The sequence below is a fragment of the Anopheles stephensi genome, chromosome 3 (genome assembly GCF_013141755.1).
Source record: "Anopheles stephensi strain Indian chromosome 3, UCI_ANSTEP_V1.0, whole genome shotgun sequence".
NCBI lineage: Eukaryota > Metazoa > Arthropoda > Insecta > Diptera > Culicidae > Anopheles > Anopheles stephensi.
In genome coordinates, this window is record NC_050203.1 from 78,061,924 (window position 1) to 78,079,803 (window position 17,880).

A 17,880-nucleotide genomic window follows, 5' to 3' on the forward strand; every position below is an offset into this window, starting at 1 on the left:
CGGATCGGTAGAAACTATCGATAAGTGGATTGGAAAAGTTAGCCGTAGGGCTGATACGTTGCTGGTTGTTCAGTTTGACCTAGTACATGATGTGAGTAATAAGTGGCTTTAAATAGATAAAAGCAAAAAAACCGAACAAACTTTAGCTTTGAATTGCCTACGATAAATAAACGCCCATTGCCGTAAGCGTCTTTGGTAGCGGCTTGGTTATGTAAATGGTTGTTTATAAAATATTATTCTATTATTTCTTGTTGAATTTTCTTTCTGATTTATTCATCCAATTTATGCTTCTAGCTGGTTGTGAAATATTCTTTCATTTTCTTCGCTTGTTAAAATGCCAGTAAAGAATGTCGATGGCTTAATTTAGGTTGTATATTTTTTCTTCTTTGTTCCTTATGTGACTGATTTTTTTTAAATTTTCCAACTTCGTATGGCTTTTCTATATCTGTTCCATAACATCGTTTAATTAATTTTTTTTTACTTTTTTGCATTTTTTATGTTTGCTTTATTTTTCCACTTCAATGTTTTCGTGTTTTTCTTTTCACTTTTCTTTGCATTCGTGTTTGAAGTTATTTTATACTTATTTCTTTTTGTATTTTTTATTTTTCTTTAAATCCTCTTTATTCTTTTTTTCCTTTAATCCACTGTGCTCGTTCATGCTTATTTGTAATACTTTATTGTGCATTTGTTTCTCGTTTTCTTCCTTTTGATTTTTGTTTCCATTTATTTTGGCTTTTTCGTCCTTTTTTGCGTTTTTTATTAAATTTTGTAAAACAGTGTTTTACAAAGAAAATGATGTTTCGACAAATTTTCCCTACTTCATTATTTCTTACGTTATCAGCTTTGAAATCATGAGTTTCATCTTTAAATTGATTATAGCTAAACAGGACATGAGTGAGAGAGAGAGAGACGCAGACGAAATACTTACCTACAAAACGTAAACAAATGTTGTCCACCTTCTACACCACCACAAAGATCCACATTAGATTGTGTTAGTGTGAGCATTTCAGTCCTCTCATCTCTTGGCGGTGTTTAGAGCTACAAAAAGTAACGTCTAGTAACTCACCTCTGAGTTCTGGGGAAGTCACTCACTGTTCTCAGTGGAACACTCACCGCCTTCGCTTGGTGAGTCGAGTGGTCCACATGAATCACCAAACAGCTCAGTAGCTCGGTGACTGGCGCTCACAGTAGTTGATAGCGAAGCGTTACCCGTCCGCCAGTGGTCGGTTTAAATTCGAACGGCAACTAACTTTTCTCGTACTTCACTTGGCCAAAGCTGCTCCAGTAGTGGACGGCTAGGTGTTGAAAGCAGCATACTATCGGTGTCATTGACGAAGCGATCGTTGAGAATCGTCACACAGGGAGCCCGTCAGCGTTGGAAATCGGATTACTGCTGTGACCTTATTAACAGACGTGTTCTAAGTTCATGGTATGATTATGTCGGTGAGGGGGTTTTCGGGGTTTTATTTTCCTTTTCGAAAAGAAAAAAACGCCAGCGTAAAGTGTGTGTCTCTCTAGCTATAAAGTGTAACGACTTCGTCTAGCTTGTTGGCTTCTCAGGGCAGTAGTTATCAGTGAACGGTGTAATTTTATTAAACGGTCAGCCTGATCCTTCTCGCCCGGGTACGGTTCGCTGTGTGAAAAGGTGTAAATGATGAGAAAAAGAAAAAAAAAGCCAACCGACAGAGGGTGCACTTTGAAGTAGAAATGATTACGAGAAGCTCTATGGAGTAGTGTCTCAACCGTCAATGGAGCTTGCTGCTTGCGTTTGCCACCTGCAGATGAAAATTCCTTGAACCGGTAAAGTGCTCAGTGCTGAAGTGTGAACATAAATTACTTACACACAAAATTCCTGGCGGTGCTAATCGTTAATTGCTCGGAATCAAGTGAAGCAACATTCCTGTTTTGCAAATGTTGTGGCGTGATCGTAAAAGCGATTTCGAAATTCTTGTCCGTGACCGTGTGTCCTCCATGCGAAAATGGTGCTGATGATGATGATGATGATGATGCTGGTGATGATGTACGCAACGCAGTGGAATAAAACGTATGCAGATCGACATTCCGACCCGTGGTTTGGTCGAGTGATGATGCCACCGGAATGTGGAATGTGTGCAAGAGTTTGTGACCGGTTTAATGGGATTAGAAAGCAATTTCTGAGCAGTTGCGTTTTACTGCAGTGCGTGTGTGTGTGTGTGCTGTGCGTGAACCGAGAATCGTCCTGGCATGCTGGTAATGGTGGCAAGTCACACGGATATCGTCTGGTTCTTTTACTGATTTGTCCATAAGTCAGCAGAAAGTGTGTCGCGGTATGGGAGGTGGCAAAAGGATGATTCCAGTTTTTGTGCTCTCCGTTCTCGTATTGCATATCGATAAGAGTGGGTTTCGATGGTTTCACGGGTAGCAGATGGGATACGGGTTAAGTCAACTCGTTCGCTTGGTGACACGCCAGTGTGGTGATATAAATCCCGTATCCGATTATACTGCGGGCCGCACACGTAAAGCGGACGTATTGAATGTTCTGCGAAAAAAATAGTAAAGTGGAAGGATAAATAAAAAATAAACAAGTGTTCCCGAGGATCCTCCCGTTACTTTGGTCGAGTTTATTCGCGCCCTGAAACGAGATACCGCCTATCGGCTTATCGAAGGATAAAGAAGGGTGTGCTGTGTGTGTCCGTGTGTTTTTGTTCGCATGTGTGTGTCCATATCAGGTTATGTTTGAAGCCGTGTTTGTGCAGCTCACTGTACCATATCCTTGTTGTGAGGCGTAAAATTGTTCACCTCCAATCCTTTTCCTATCTCACCGGCACCATCCCACTCAATTCACATTTTTGTCGTTCCTGTTTTCATTGGTGTAGGCGCTGTGTTCCAGGTGATCGTGGGCGATGTGTTTTGCATTTTCTGTTTTTCCCCGTTGCATTAAACACTGAGCTGGGCCGTTTCGCTATGTGTCGTGGTACACTGACAGTGTCTGTTACGGTAATTGACAATTTGTGTTGCGGTCAGCAGTACCAAATGTGAATCGCAAAACGCAAAACCACACGCGGGAGTGCGAGCTTGTGAACAGAGCAACACTGTAGATCGCACCTATGGTGGAAAGGATTTAGCTGGGCCGGTTTCGTGGGGTAAAAATTTGTTTTTGCGTAAAATAAAAGCCCATATCAACAACATTGCCAAGCCAAGTGGTTTAACAGCAGGAAGTATCGATAACAGGTAAATTTGCTGAATAATTATGCACTCATTCCGATACTGTTGTGTTGGAATGTGAAAAGTAAAAACAAAACTACTTAAAGAACCTGTGGTTCACAATTGCTTTGGTTGGCTGTGAAAGCTACCAGGCGTCTCCATCATGAGCGAGCAACCTTCAAGAAACTGGGCGCCTCCATTAATATAATGATTATAATATTTTAAGACGGTGACATTTGTGAGCTGTTTGCACATAAAGCAAATTATTGAATAAAAGTTAAACCGTTTAAATTCGAAAATTGTGCTGGTCCTCACACATCCAACGAGATGGCTTGTTTGCAGGAAACCGAATGGTGATACATTTGTTTGCATTGCATTGGGTTAAATGATGAAAAATGTATACAAAAAGAATTTTAAATCACTCAACACATTGCATGATTAATTTGCGAATGCAATTTGTGCAGAACGCTCTAACGTAATTTGCACGGTCCGAAAAAAAAAAAAATATCCCAAAGTATATAATTAATACCAAAGGATCAAAGGTTTAAGCAGACACTCGCACACAAAAGAGTTTATCGCCCTTGCTCTGATTTGTTGGCTTTAATTGATTGTATCAATAATTCACATCATGAATATGCACCCCGGTTGCGCGATAACCACGGGTTTTGGTTTCGGCCACACACTCTTTTTAATAATGATGCTCATGTTTATAACATCGGCCCTCAGGATGAAGAAACGTATTGTTGCTTCACGTACCTTCAACGGCTGTTTAACATACCTGTGCTATTTCCCCCCCCCCCATTGCTTCGGTCGATTAAGCTGAACCAAGCGGCGACTCATCCTTCCAAGCGATGGTGTGTGTGTGTGTGTGTGGTTTTGTGCCCGAAATTATTTTTCACCTGGTGAGTTCGGGAAGCGTTAAAACCGCATCCTCCAACCGGGTTTCCGTTGGGATGCTGGTTCACTTTTTTTTCTTCTCACAGCTTCACGGCAGTTTGGCACCAGGTTAACCTCAGCCCGGAAAGATTCATAAATATTTATTGAAATGCTCATACCTGCTCCTGCTGGCATTGCGGCACTGCGATGCAGTGTGCGAAAGCATAAAAGCATGAAAGCGGTGAAAATCGTCAAACAGCAGCCACATCGCACAGCAGCTCGAGACGATAAAGTTATAAGCTGCTTGCAAAAATTTGCTGTTGATGTGCCGTATCTTGATGCGGCTGTGAAACCGGTGGTGCGTGTGTGGATGAGACGGCGATAAGATCGTACGTGGAATGTTTTGGCTGTTTAATGCATTCGTTTTTTTAATGAGGAGAGCGAATAAAATTTGGAAATAAGGTTTTCTTTGAGACGAACTACCTAAAAGTAGCGAGATGGGTGGAAAATTTTTGTTTTTCCTGAGCTTATTTCAATGCATGTAACGGGTTTGTTCAATAATTTATTCCTTAAAAGTAACGAGCGTTTTTCATTTAAAGCACATTCTTTAATATTGTTCCAAAGCAACAACAAAAATCCTTTTATCTTTGCACAGCAATCTTCAGCGTACCGTGCGTGTAACAGGCAAAGGCCGCAATGAAAAGGACGCTACTTATGAAACGTAAAATGTTGAGCTGAATTAATAATAAAAGCTAAACGGATACATTCACCAGTGCCTGTTAAAAAGTTGTTTGTGCATTAATGATGATCTGGTAGCGTTTTCCCACATCAAATCTTGTCATCAATTTGATACGGGTGTGGGCAAGTAAGTGAACATCGCTCCCCAAACATTGGTTGGTTGCACGTGAAATGCTGTGAAGCGCCCCGAAAAGACAGACGAGAGGCGCGTTAAGTAGATGCGTCTGATCGAATTTTCTCCCTCTGCTGATGAGATTGATGCTCGAGATTGTGCTTGTGTGTGCTTTTATTGTCAGTAAATGTGAAAGAAAAATGTGTTTCTAATGGAGCAACATTTTTCGCTTTGGGAGTGTACGTAATGGGCATTATTTTCGTCTCTGGTTTTAAAAGATACCAGGCGTCTCCATTATGAGCGAACAATCTACAACGAGCTGTGCGTCTCCATAAGTGTGGAATATTTTGAGTCGGTGGTATTAGTGAGCTGTTTGCACAGAGAGCAAATTATTGTGTGGAAACAGTACCGTTTAAAATCGGAAATTTTGTTGGCTCAAGCATAACCAAGATGATGGATATTTACCAGGAAACGGAGATTCTTAGCTGACCCGTGTTTCGGAACTATTAGGGGAAGGTGAAAATGTATTCTCCGAAACAGTGCTAACGAATCATCGATCGCTTCATGTTTCATGATTCAAGGGAAAGCATTTACGAGGACAGTAGGAAATACCAATTCCAGACTGCTGCAGCTCACAGTGCTTTGTGCCAAGGTGTGGTAAATGGTTTCTTACCATGCTATGGTTTCCCGAGCTTGAAGCAATATTATTATTCCTTTTGACAATGTTATTCGAAGCAAGACGAAACATTTTGCTCCGCTCGGTTGGCTGGGATATGTTCTCGGGTGGCTGAGAGAGAATAGAAAGAAAACGATAATTCCTAGGAATAACAAAATGAAATTTTCCAACATAACAAGCACAGCGGCAAGGAACTTCTCACGTAATCGAAAGCTTTTAGGACAGTGCTTTTTTGTCGCCTGTATTTTGTTCAGCCATTCTTAGCGTCCGCTCCACAAACACCTCAAGTATTATGCTTGATGGTGTGCAGTGTGTGTTCTGTTGTTTTTTTTTCTCTTCTGGTCTACATTTCCCAAGTTAAACAAAAAAGAGAGAGAAAAAAAGATCATAGAACGAAAGCTTAACAACCATGAGTAATGTGTCAGGTCGGGGGAGAGATTGGACAACTGATCGGATGGTTAAACGTACGGCAGCATTTTCTGCTATCACCCGGATGCGCTAGGCGTACCTTCGCTCGGACTGTCGTTAATATTAATAGCGCGTCCAAAAATTGAGTTATGCCGAAAAGCGTCAAATTTCATGCGCCTGCCGAGCTGCAATCAGCAGAAGGAAAGCGAAAAATAAAAACCGGGAAAAGGACCAACCAGCCGATGGAGAGCGAAATTCTGTAAGCCTGACGAATGAAATGTGCTCAGTGTTTTCGCGGTACATTTCCGCTAGGCTTGAGCTGTGATCTGTCGGTCGGGTATTTGATGAGTCCATCGTCGTGTGGTTCACATATTTTCATCCCTCCGCTCGGTGACGAATGACATTCCAAACGGACCGTAAAGCAATACCTCCGGGGCAACACGTTTTGCAATGAGATTAGCGGTTGGCTTAGCGGTTTCGACTGGTGTTGATCAAATTTTCGATGGGGGAGGATTGTTTTTTTTTGTTCATGCCCAACCCGCTCTCGAGATACGGTTGAGATGCAAAAATGTGTCACCAACTACTGCTGTGCTATAAGGTACACCATTCCTTGCCGGTGTGGTATTGTTTTAAAGAACCACAGAGCCAACAAAAACCGATTCGAACGAGCAGGACGTTTAGCAATCCCTATGCAGGCTGGTTTACCATCATGATCGTGCACTTGGAGTGACTGAATGAAAACTCAAAATACGATCCCTTACGAGCAATGGATGTCGTAGAATGGTAGCCAGAGAGCGATGGAGGAAAAAATGGCGCTTGTGTGAAAATCGATAAAAAGGCTTTTCTCGTTTGCCTTCCATTTGTCGTGCTCATGCTTTTGGGGCAGAGTGTTGAAAAGGGGGGTTTTTGTACACCATGTTGTTGAAAGGTCTGCCGTGTAGCGTAGACAGTGCAATCACATCCAGTGTAAGAATGTAGAGTTTGAGGGTCTGCTTTTTGAAGGCTTATCCTGTGCCATAGCCACAACAGCTCTCTTGTCGTTTGAGAACATTTAAAAGCAGTTACGCTGCGCGCCTGTACGAACTGCAGTGATGTGTGTCGATGACGTTTTGGGACGGCAGAAAAGTTCAGGCTGGTTCGAATAACCTTTTCCACTAACATAAGGAATTAAGTGTGTTTGTGCTATGTGCGTGTAGGTTTCGTTCATTTTTTGAAAGCTGCCAGGCGTCTCCATCGTACATTATTAATATTTTATATTTATTCTAAATGCACCTGAGTAAAAACAAATTCAAATCTGTTAAATTAATAAGTCATGTTACAAAAAGATCCCTCCAAGAAGGTTAAAAAATATGGTTTGAGCTTTTCAACGAGCTAAATAAATTATTCAAAGAAACGATTTGTCATCATAAGCAGCAGTAATTGATTGAATGAATTTAAATCATAAAAAAGGTCTTAAGAACCCTTTTTCATCACCATTCGAGCTTCCCAATTTTTCATAAGAAAATGGCACAAGCTGTGTAAATAATTAATCTGCGCTCTTCATTAAAGGGACTGCTTATCAGATTAACGAACAGATTTATGGCATCTTTAAGCGTTGGCCGAGCTGAGGCAGGTGCGAAGGCTTTCATCATTATCATAATAGAAATAAGGGCATTTAAAAAAAGATTTTCGGATGAAAGGAGTAAATGCCTCAAAATGTTCGTTAATTGAATGCGATGATGAATACGCTCTCTCTAGCACAGTTGGCATTGATTCATTGGCTTGATAATGTTTGGGGCTAAGTTAGGTTTTAACAGATTAAAAAGGGTACAACATATTTGGTGGCAGAATATTTTTTTCAGAAATCCTAATTTTCTAGAGATGGAACATTTTAATTATGTTTTTAAATGTGCTTTCTAAAAAGAATAAAAATTAAAATCATATATTTTTAATTAGTTTTAGAAACCAGGTTTCCTTTCTCTTTCTAATGGTTGTGAAAAAAGTGCCAAGTTATGTATAGCCCAGTAAACATGAATGGAAATCCACTATTCAAATTAAGTCCCTCCATTTGTACCAATTACATTTTCCACTAGCGGATATACATGCTCAAAAAAACTTTTCCACAACCACAGTTTACTACCCGGTAGTATTTACAAACACTGGCCCAAAAAAAAATGTTTTCCAAAACAAAACCCTTCATAAAAAACGCCGTTTACTTAGTTTAGCGAAATGGCCGTAATCGCAAACAAAAAACCCAAAATAAAACGATCAAAAATTTCTAAAAAAAAGGTGCAAGCGCAACAAATTAAACGCGCGAAGTTTTGCCCGAATGAAAACACAGTTTAAATCGGTTGAATTCATCAGCCAGTTTGCCTCCCGATGGCAATTGAGCCGCAACAGTTTTGTGAGTGTGCTGACGATGGTTTTTACGCGTGTCAAAATGTGAAGCTCCAGCAAATTGCACTTTTCCGCAGTTGGTAGTAAAAGTTAAGCGCGTGAACGATCCGTTTTTAGTGTCGATGTTATGAGTGCTTAGCTTGGCTGGCGGGAGTAGGGTAGCTTCCGGTTCACTGGCACGTTTGCGTTTTGTGGTAAGAATTAATTATGCGAAAGTGAGAAAGTAAGCAGTTAAAAAGCGAGCCGATGAAGAGTTTCGCCTATTTTACGCATGCATGACTGGGGCATTTTATTGTACAAAAAAGGGAGTTTATTAGAATAACTCACAACCAGGTTTAAATTTCGAATGAGTTAAGGCTTCTTTAGTGAAAATTACTTAAATGTTGTGTTATATAAAATCTTCAAAACTGGCTGATCGCAATTCCTTCCGACTAGAACAGCTATAAACAAGCTTCACCACATGAAAATTCAGTCGGTAAACGCTTTTTGTGTTCCCTAAAACAAGTTGCAACAATCACGCATTCAAAAGCAAACCCACAAGTTTGCTTGCTTTATTATGATAGGGTCAGTTGCATGTAGCTGTCCCCTTTTTGTTTGGGGTCAAAGCAAAACAATGGTGTTCAGATTCGGGGAGATTGGTTGGGTGGATTGGGTTTTGGCACTTTGCTTTACATGAAATCTCTTTAGAAGACAGCACAGCCAGCACCAAAACAATGTGTCTACGGTCAACGGGAGCATTTCGTCGTAGCATTGACTACCATTTATTAGTCTGCGTAGTGAAAGCGAGTTTGGCAAACGTTTTTGTCCAGCCAGTTTTGGATAATGCTGCTGTAAAATGGTTCACTTGAATGGTAAAAAGGCGATTGTGTAATCAAGATTGATTTGTTGCAAAGCGTGTTGTAAGTTAAGCTTGGTGTTTACTGGGTTCTGGGTGATAAATCAAAGTTATGGAACCAGTTTTGTGTGAAAAATGCACTTTTATGCCTTTTTTGCGAGACTACGAGACGTGATGGTATTTTTATGTGAATTATTTGTTGGGCACGAAATAAAAAAGGGATTTTCCAATTGTGGTTTTTCTGTAGATGCCTTAAATCTTGTAAGTACTTGCCTGCGTTAGCAAAGATTTGGAGTGCAAAGTTTAGCATTCACTTGGGAACTGTGGGCAGAAGCAATTTTCGTTAATTTCACAAAACATTCTTCAAGATTATTTCGTGAGCTTGCTGGCTTTTTATTTGAATTTGTGTGTGAGGGAGAGAAATTCAACTCCAAGAACAGGAAAAAAATCTAACTTGCTTTGCAGGTATAAGTGCTCCCATTTTCTGGAACTGAAAGTCATGGATTAAAATAGTTGGAAAATTCCAAAAACCGTTATAATGTTTTAAAGTTGAGCTATACTTCTAAAAACCAAATTCATTCAAATGGTTCTTTTATAAGTTGTTTCTTCCCATGCATGCAAAATATATTAAAGTCAAATTAAACTTAAAGAAGAAAATAAAAAACTATTTTGATTTTTTTACTCATTTGCAATGGCTGTTAAAAAAAAGAGTTTCATTTCGAAGGAATTTCTTTACCACAGAAGTAAACCCCAAAACGCAAGCAAAAAAAAAAACATAACAGAACAAAAACCATCAAAACATGCAAGATGAATGTTCGCTGCACGGTAACCGACAATGCGTTGCATTGTTTTCGGTGTCTACGATATTATTCTTCTCCCTGCTCAGCCATTAGCATTTTAATTAGAGAGTTGGCTCAGAAGTCGAGAAAAACAAATTCTTAACAGAAAAGACAGACAGAGAGAGTGAGAGACAGAGGAGAAACAACAAGTAGAAATGCATTTCTGGAGCTCTGCTCTTAGGAGTGGCTTTGGTTTTGCTGGCGAAGCAACAACCACTGGAAATGGAAATGGTGAAACTTGTATATTGTTTGTTTCACGTGGGAAAAATGAAGGGGAGAAGAAAACGAAGAGCCCCGAATGAAATATGAAACACTTGACGAATATTTTGTAAGTTGTAAATTATAGCAGAATGAGCTGACTAAGGCTACACCTTGGTGTACGCTGGAGGCTCGGGCTTTGGTTCGGGCAAAGTTTGCAAAAGCACAGAAAGTCTGCGAAGTTAATTTTACCAATGTGGGCGTTGAAAATAATGGATTTCAAGCAAAATACTCGGGCGAAATCAACAACTAAAGCAAGGGAAGATTTTATGATTAGAAACACTGAGCCAGTGTGCAAGTGATAGCAGTGTTTGACTTTCGCTGTTGCCCGAGTCTATATTTTGTTGTTGCAAAAGTTGGCTTTAATAGATCAACACAGATCAACAAAGTCAGAAATTGGAGCGTGCCGGGTAGAAGATAAGAGTCAGAAGTATAGGTTTTTGGGTAATTTGAGGAGTTCAATGGGAAATATTACTTAGAAAGGGTTTTTCTTCAAAGGTTTTTCTATCATTTCAATTAATGTCTTTTTTCATACCATTTATTTTTTATTTTTAGTTTTTTAGAATTTTTAATCAATATTTTGTTTATTTCTATCGTGTTTTGTTTTTCTCATAATTTTAAATTATTTTCTTGATAACTTTAACTCTAATTAATCAGTTAAAAGTTTTCATCGTTTTCTTGAGATTTGCACAGTTTAATGAATTAAGCAAAATACTTACGGGCTGTTTTTTTATAAAGAAATCTAAAATTTATTTATTTTTATTTATAATTCCAGTATTACGTCAAGACGCCGTATTGTAAATTCTAAAATTTGTTTTACACTAAAAAGCCTGTTGAAATATCTAGAATTATCGAATTTATTACTCTATTAAAAAACAATCATCCTTACATATTCCAGATGCATTCGCAAAAAGTATGCCGACAGAAGCAAAAGAAAAAAAAACTAGTACATCCAATCCAACACGATCGCATTTTGCCAGTCGGCTGAACGATTCACTGCCTAAATCCTTCCTACCCAGCGATGCGTAAAATACTAGCGTAGGAAATTTGACGCTGCAAGAAGCACTTCCGAAGCTCCGACTTTTGAGCCGGCGTGCCGTGTTTCCCGGAATTTGTAATACACTGCGAGGCGCGTTCGTTGGCTTGGTTGCCGGCTGCCAGTTTCGTAGGTTAATTTCACATTCCCTCCACCCGTTCAGTAGGTTCGTAAAGTGAAAAGTTTGATAATATAATGCGGTTGTGCGTGTGCGAAAGCAGTTTCCATTCCAGGCGGTAAGAAGATAACAGAGTGAGTGAAGTTTTGCAAATGGCGGGGGCTTTTTTTATTTGCTGAAGTACTGGAGAGAAAAAGTTCGGGGCTCTTACCACCGATAGCATCACCACATAAAGCTGTTGGATCGTGTACAATTTGTCAAACAATAAACTATCTTGCCTGCTTGCTCTTCAAAGCGTGGTTGAGGTAGCCAAGATTGCTCATTACCAGTGGGTTTATTTGAGCATTTCAATGTGGGATTTAAATATTTCGATCGAGTTTAATCTAGTGAACTTTAATTTAAGGCCTAATTAAGTGAGGGGGATAATTAATCCCACTGGGAAAATATATCTTTGAATCTTAATCCTAACAGGGATAAGAATCTCAGAATCACACCAAATTCGAATCCCAAACAAATTCCACTAAATTTACGATGGAATCCTACTGGAATCCTAAATGAATCTCAATCGAAATCCCATTCAGATTGGATTTAAATCGGATTGGAATTGGATCGGATCGATTTCATTGCGCATTGGGAACAGACTCGAATCCTTATCGACTACGAATCGGATTTGGACCCTTATCGGATTCAGATCTTTATGGAATCCGAATCGAACTCGGATCAAATCGAATCCATCATTTAAGATCCTATCTATTCAAATATTTCTAGGGATTGGATCTTCGAATCTTCCGCATCCCGAATCTTCCAACACTTTTCTTGTTGTTGTCTTTCATGTTTATCCTAAATCAAACTATTGCTAAAGACCTGAAGCAACTTTTATTCCTGGTACACTAAATGGCCTAAACAAAGCAATTATTTTAAATCTATTAAAAAGAAAAGTCCCAAAGAAACAATGTTTAAAAACCACACCAACTCACCTTTCAAACAGATCTAGTTTAAAGCTTGTTTTAATGAACTTCCTCGGTCGGTTGTCTCTTCGTGCTCGCCATTAAAAAAAAAACACCAGAATCGCATTGTCTCACGGGATGTGGTGTCTCTGCCGCGCTTTTCAAAGAACAGGAAACGATTAAAAGTTTTCCTAAGAAATTATTTCAACCCTCTGCATGCTTGCTTGACTCAGGGGCTTTCCTGTGGCATTTTTTTTTTTGCTGTTGCTTTTCCTTTTTGCAACAGAAACAAAAACCGGGTTATCTTGTTCGCTCCCATCCTTGCTTGCGGGCCAACGTGTGGGCGAAAGTTTTTTCCCTCCACAGGACACACATAAGGAACAAAACAGAAAGAAGAGGGAAGAGGAAGAGACGTTTTCCTGCATAAAAAAGTCTTCAATTGGCGTCGGGTGGCACTGCGGAATGGAATGTTTCATCTGAGATAAATTAAAGCTAATGTATGCTTACTCGCACTTGCTGAGTTCTTCTGCTTCGGTTGCTGTTTTTTCCCCCTTTCGGCAGCGTTTAGAATCCTGTTTGCTTCTTCTTTGAAATATGTTTCAGTAGTTTTTTTTGTTGCTTGTGTTTTAAACACTTTTTTATTTTCTTCTCGTACCAGCTGCTGCTGCTGAACTGTGTTATGTCAGAGGTTTTTTTTCTGCGTCTGCCTTGCTTCAGCCGGTCTCTAAACCTTGAACTTAAGCGGATGGCTTGGCAACGGAAAAGCTCGGCTAAATGGTTAGTGCTGTGTGCCGGGTTAGGCTTCGTCATTTTCTTTTGTTTTCCCACACCCCCTTTTCTGCCTCTTCTTGTTTTCCCCACAAACCGACAAACGAGTCTACGAGGAGTTTCAACATGTTGTAGGATTTTAGTAGGCCTGTTGTCTGGGTTCGACCGCAAACATTGCTTTGGTTACATCAATAGGGTGGTGACAGCAACATGCAGAGAGAGAAAACAATCTCGCACTCACGCACACAGATAGCCCCTCCGTTTTCATCGAGCCCGTCCCAAATGCTCGCAGGACACATAATGGAGAAGTTTACTGAGCAACACAGCCCAAGAATTTGCATGCAACACTCGTCTGCGTTCATAAAGCATGAGACAAGTGGTCCCCCGGTTTGTGTGGCTGGGTTTTGCTTACGGGAGCTGAGCAACAAAAAAAATAAAAAAAGGTGTCAAATTTACGATACTGACACTGCGAGCAAGGCAGTGTTCGGTGTCTTCCACCAGTCCGCCACAAGTCCCTCGGGCACCCGGTACCAATTTCTGGTCCTGTGTCATGGGTAAAGTTTCTTTATACTGGTACAATTCCATTTTGTTACACTGGGCAAGCCCTTTAGCGTTGGTCCATAAAGCATCCGCGGCTTGTTGTGGTGTTCGTTTGAGGTTGCTTTTTTTCTGCTTCTGTTCTTTCTTCAGCGCTGAAGGCAGGATTAGCTGAGCGCTAGTGGTAGCGCTCAAATTCCACGCACGAGACACATAATGAACCGGAAACAGTCGTTAGCAGGGGCCAGCAGGCTTGAGTTCGTTTACGCGGATGGCAAGGATTACACGGTAACACGCAAAAGCCATCGACGCGTTGAAACGACCGGCTTGGAATGTCTCATAAAATGCTGTTATGAAATGCTTTCCATTCTCGACGCCGTTCGAACGCCCTTCTTTCCGCGAGAGCTTTACAGCTTCACCACCTTGTAGCTCAGTGTGTGCGTGTAGTTGAAGTTGGGGCAATTGTTGCACACTTGTCTTGGGCAAGAACATCGCCTTCGTTTGCTACAACTCCCATGATGGGTTGATAGAGATACGAGCAATATGAATACTCAACTGATTGTTTTATAATAAATTTGATCATACAGCTACAAGTCTTTGTTTTATTCTTGTGTTTTTTATTTACAGAAGATTTTCCGGGGTATATATTACGAGGAGCAGGTTTAGATGGGATTTGAGTCCCGGTCTGATCGCACTTAGGACGGTCCGCTAGCTAAGTGGTTATTTTTACTCATAGCAGGACCGAATATCGAATTGCATTAGTACTATATCCTGATATGCAGTTTCACCTGCTCAACAAAGAGTATAATGCTAGTGGTTTGTTAAAAACATTCTCATGAGTGAGCACGTTCTTCCGCAAATGTCAGGATTTTGCTGAGCCAACTACACACAAGAATGCTCTACAGATGCTCACTCGAAATTGTGGTGAGTTGGTGAGATGAGTTCTTTCAGTTTATTGGACGCTTTGGAAGGACCCACCTCAACCAACACACGTATTGAATAATAATTCTGCTTGTAACTACGCTCAACCACTAACCGAAGTGTCCCAAAACAATGAGACTTGACACAAGGGTTCAGCACCGGTATATCTTCGTGATGTGTGAAACATTCGAAAGCGGTGATCAAACGAGAAGCAGCATCTAGGTCACCAGCATCGAAATAAATCAGCTCACAAGTTCTTGGGGGAAAAAGAAAACTCCACCCCGGGAAAGAAAACCATGACTCGACAAGCCGAACAAAACGTATGACCAAGGTAAGCGCAAGGACGATTACCAAGCAGCAGCAGCAGGCTGGAAGGCATAATGAATGCAAACACGAGCCATCCGAGAGTGTCATTAAATCACGTCCACCCCATATATCCGACAGCACAGAAAATGGGTGAAAAGCGGTTGGAACAACAACGAAAAAAACAAAATACCTCGAACAGGAAAATCATCCCCAAAGCCGGCTCGTCGACCGGCAACAACGAACAACAACTGTTTCCGTTCCGGTCAGTTCACTCGTCGGGTGGAGGTTTTCCGCAACCCGTCTCTCGACTTCATTCTTATCCGGTGCATTTCAGCTTTTTCGTTCTGTTGCGCTCTCTGGCCTGTTTTTTTTGTGTGTCTGTGCTCCTGGGGTTTTGTTTCTGCCTCACTAGGAGCAGCTGCCTGTTTAGGAAAAAAAACCCCTCCAAGGGGAAAACGAACGAGGTGGTAATGTTGACCTGAGCTGCAATAATTCTCCCGCCCTACGATGGTTGCAGCCCGGTTTTGCACGGGCTGATAAATAGCCGTACATTATTTATTCGATATCATGTGGAAAGACGTTTTACGTTGGGGTGAGCTGGACCGGGTTTTGCGATTCGACTTACCATTCCGGGGTGCACCAAGTGTGCAAAGCCCGGTGAGTTCCGGTTTCGTGAGCTTTTTTTCACGCGCTCCCCCCCTATGTACATGATTGCGAGGGTTAGTTTTCACAACGGGCGCACAGACCGGAGCTAGGCGAAAGGTGTTGAGAACCGGATACCCGCTAGATGGCGCTACAAAACGGTGCAGAATGGTAGCGCTGGCCGTCGGTGCTTCAATATTTATTTCCATCACGGTGCAGATCGTTGCGTTCCGATTACTCATTGCAAACGGCCGGTGACGCTGTAAGTGGATACGATCCGTGGGCTGTAAGCGTAGCGAATTTTCTAGCGCTACATGCCGTTCCAAGTGGGGCGTAAAAAGTAAACGATGGCCTCTCGATATAAATTACATTCCGTTGGCAGCGCGGAGGTGTTTGCGAGATGCGTGCATACGAGAGATTTTGCGCGAAACAATTTTCCCGATAGCAATTCCACCCCGTGAAGCCGATGCTCGGATTTGGCTCAAGTTATTAGTCACACGGAGATAAACAGCACGGTACAGGTGCAGGGACCAAATTTTCGCACGCTTTTACACACACACACAGCATGAGATGTGCCGAGTGCAATTTAGAGCTTTTAATTTGGAGCAACGGTTCAAGCACGAGATAAACACGCAACTCGTACCACTCGCCACTATCGGATGCACGTGTGTGGTCTAGGGCGGCCATGTTTTTCCTTCCGATGTTGGATGTTGGCTCTTACGTGCCAAATATTGCTCGGGCCAAGGAAAAGATAATGAGTGTATGCCTGATGATGACTGGTACGCTTTCGGGCCAACAGCCCAATGACGTCAACCGGGAGGGGGATTGTCTATTTCTAGCTCTCAACTACACTCTCCAAAAACCCGGGCGACTTATCTGTCTCATTCCGTAAAGCACGATAATCCCACCTTATCCAACACATGACACACAACACAGGGACGGAATAGGTAAAGAAAATGCCACCTTGGTTTCTTATTCAACGAACAAACGAAAACCAAACGACACGAAATGAAAATTAAACAGTACAGCTTTTTTCTTCTCGCTCCCGAGGCCACGGAAGAAGCGTTTGACATTCACCTTGATCCTGGAATAGAGCAGCTGCAGCACAACTTGTCATTAGCGATGGCGTAATGTATGTTAAGGAGGAGGGGACGGAAAATGGGGTGGGAGAGGAGCAGAGTAACACTGGCTCAGAGTTGAGAAAATAGAATGTAGATGGTTGTGTTACGAGCTTACCTTGGGGAAGGATAAACTTTGTTTTTGTTTTTTTGGAAAAATGTTTCAGTGGGAATAAATTACTGTTGCAAGATTTGGAAGCATGAAAGGAGCAGCAATAAACGTTTAATTACTGTTCGTTTCCTGTTTTTCTAAGGTTGGAAAATTGAAACGTAAAAAAATACTCACGTAAGAAAGAAGCGTAAGATATGAACACAGTGGTGTGTATAATAATAGGAGAACTCATTCCTTCAAAGTAAATCAAAATAAATTGTGAGACAATTTTAAACATACTGTCGTTTTTAAAAGCCTTTGTTCAAAATTAGTAATTCGTTTGTAAGTAAGTAGTTTTCGTTTTTGAATAAAGTTTTAAGTAACTAAACTAACTAATTTTTCTCCTTTTATTATCTTTTTTCCGACCATGTTTTGAGCATCTTTTTAAAATAGTAATTTTTTATCCTTTGAATTGTGAAACATATTTTGAAGAATTTATTTCCTATTTGTCCATTGATTGGGTTTGAACTAAATGCTCAGGGAAAAGTATTGGGACATAATTTTTTAATTGTTTTTCAATTTAATTTCAACTTCTAAAAAATGAGAGAAAAAGAGAGAAAGAGAGCAAGAAACAGCTAGGGAAAAGAGCGAGAGAGAGAGTTAGATAAATTGAAAGATAGATGGATAGAGAGAAAAAGAAAGCGAGAGATAGAAATAAATAGAGGTAGAGATAGGGAATGAAACAGAAAGAGAGAGTTAGAGAGAGAGAGAGAGAGAGAGAGAGAGAAAGAGAAAGAGTGCAAGAATTCCCTTTTTTCTGGCATCTTTGTGAGTCAACTAAAAAAAATGTGGATAAACAATTCTTCTTCAATAATATCTTAATGTTAACTCAATAATTTGACAAAGCGAGCATAATGTAACATGAACAAAAATGTAAGTTTTTAATGATTTAAAAACTAAGAAGGTGGAATAAAAGAGAGGTTGTTTTTAAATAATTTTTATCACTTAATGTTGGATTTGATTTGTATTTGAAAATAAGAAAAATACGAGTGTCTCTATAATGTTGTGCTGCACTGTAGCTTCAACGATATCTTC

At 40.6% G+C, this 17,880-nt stretch overlaps 1 protein-coding gene across 3 annotated transcripts in view; it reads left to right on the forward strand.

Annotated features, from left to right (window-relative positions):
- The first annotated feature begins 563 nt into the window (after nucleotides 1-563).
- The window catches only part of LOC118514646 (zwei Ig domain protein zig-8-like), a 46,359-nt gene continuing 29,042 nt past the window's right edge, over nucleotides 564-17,880 (forward strand). Inside the window, exons 1-2 of one of the 3 annotated variants that reach the window (XM_036061670.1) lie at nucleotides 566-1,429; nucleotides 2,856-3,210. The gene's annotated coding sequence lies outside the window, so the exon portion shown is untranslated. Of the gene's footprint in view, nucleotides 1,430-2,855; nucleotides 3,211-17,880 lie in introns of all 3 variants that reach the window. The other 2 variants (XM_036061671.1, XM_036061672.1) reach the window with 2 other exon arrangements.